Genomic DNA, 1,929 nt, shown 5'->3' on the forward strand with positions numbered 1-1,929 from the left:
GCGTTGCCAGCAGAGGAGGGAGGAGGTTCTGCCCCTTTGCTGAGCCCTAGTGAGGCACATCGGCAGTGCTCTGTGTAATTCTGGGCTCCTCAGGGCAGGGGAGACCTGGAGCTCCGGGAGCGGGTCCAGCGGAGGGCAACGAAAATGACTGGGGCATCTCCCTTTGGTGGAAGGGCTGCGGGAGCTGGGCCTGTTCAGCCTTGAGAAGTGGTGGCTGACAGGGGCCCTCATCAATGTGTACAAGTATCTAAAGAGGGAATTCCAAGAGTATGGATCCAGGCTCTTCTCGGTGGTGCCAAGCAATAGGACAAGAGGCAACGGGCAGAAACTGATGCACAGGAAATTCCACCTGAACATAAGGAAGAACTTCTTTACTGCGCAGGTGACCGTGCACTGGAACAGGTTGCCCAGAGAAGTTGTGGTGTCTCCCTCACTGGAGATATTCCAGACCTGTCTAGACACAGTCCTGTGGCATGGGCTCTGGAATGACCCTGCTTGAGCAGGGAGGTTGGACCAGATAACCCATTGTGGCCCCTTCCAGCCTACCCTACTGTGATTCTGTGAGGTGATGTGTGGCAGCAGGTGGGTGAGGGGTGGGGATCCACACTTCTCTGTGCTGCCGGAGCTACCATGGGGAGAGTGGGCTCTCCAATCTCCTCTGCCCAGTATGAAGAGCCAGCAAGCTCACCCAAGCCCTTGTTCCAGGGAAGCTGGGCTGCAGAAGCCAGCAGAAAATGTTTGTGTACCCCACAAGTGCTTGTGCCTCCAGCTACTTCCCCATAAGTACCTTGCCAAGAGCAGTGGGTGGCTGGGTAGGAGCAGTCATGGGAAGCTCAGAAGCCTCTGGTGGCCCTGGGCCATCTCCATGGCCACACTCACAGTTGCAGCAAGCATTACCTGGCTTCATCACACAGGTGCCCTGAGCTGTGTTAGACAGTACACACATGTGCACACAAAATCACAGCTGGGCAAGGTTGGAAGGGGGCACAATGGATCATCTGGTCCAACTTCCCTGTTCAGGCAGGGTCATTCCAGAGCCCATGGCACGGGATTGTATCTAGACGGGTCTGGAATATCTCCAGCAAGGGAGACTGCACAACCTCTCTGGGCAACCAGTGCACAGTCACTTGCACAAGACGTTGGACAAGATGATGTTCTTCATCACATTTAAGTTGAACTTCTGTGCATCAGTTTTTGCTCATTGTGGAATCGCCTGTGCTGATTCGATATATTTTTGAATGCTGTCCAAAGATGCTCTTTTTAAAATGTCAAAGTGCAATGGCGTGGTAAGTTTAAAAAAGTCCTGTAGAAAAGCATCAATAGAACTGGTTGAAAATGATACATTAGCTTAGTATTCCAGCAGTGATGGGTGGGTGCTTGTCTTGCTTTTCTGTGTCATCGAAAGGGCAGACTAACTCCTTATGGACTTCCCTTGGCACAGGAGCAAGACACACAGTCCAGCTCCTGCTGTTGGAGCATTGGAGCAAACTGAGACAGCAGCCACAGGAAACTGATGTTCGCAGCATTAAAAACTACCCAGTGCAATCAAAACACAGAACAGCTCACATCAGGGCAGTCACCTCTGCGCTCTTTCCCCCCAGGGAATGCCAGGAACTAGGGATGCACAAGCACGGCATTTAATTATCGTTCACCCTTTATACTGTGCCCTTTATACTGACACCTATATCCGATGTGTTGCTTCAAGCCTGTGTGTGGGAAAAACTCCCCCGAATCTTCTCTGTGATACTTTTAATAGTGTTTTGGGGTCTAGGAAGTCTTGGCACTTAGGCTCTGCGACTGCCTGGTACTACGAGCCGGAGCAAGTGACTTTACCTCATCCATGTAAATTATGTACCCCGCTCCTTTGAACTGGACTCCCGGGAAGTGCGCGGACCACCCCGGGGCGGCCGCGGAGAACATGGCGGGCGG

This window comes from Corvus brachyrhynchos, unplaced genomic scaffold (genome assembly GCF_000691975.1).
Source record: "Corvus brachyrhynchos isolate BGI_N302 unplaced genomic scaffold, ASM69197v1 scaffold3, whole genome shotgun sequence".
NCBI lineage: Eukaryota > Metazoa > Chordata > Aves > Passeriformes > Corvidae > Corvus > Corvus brachyrhynchos.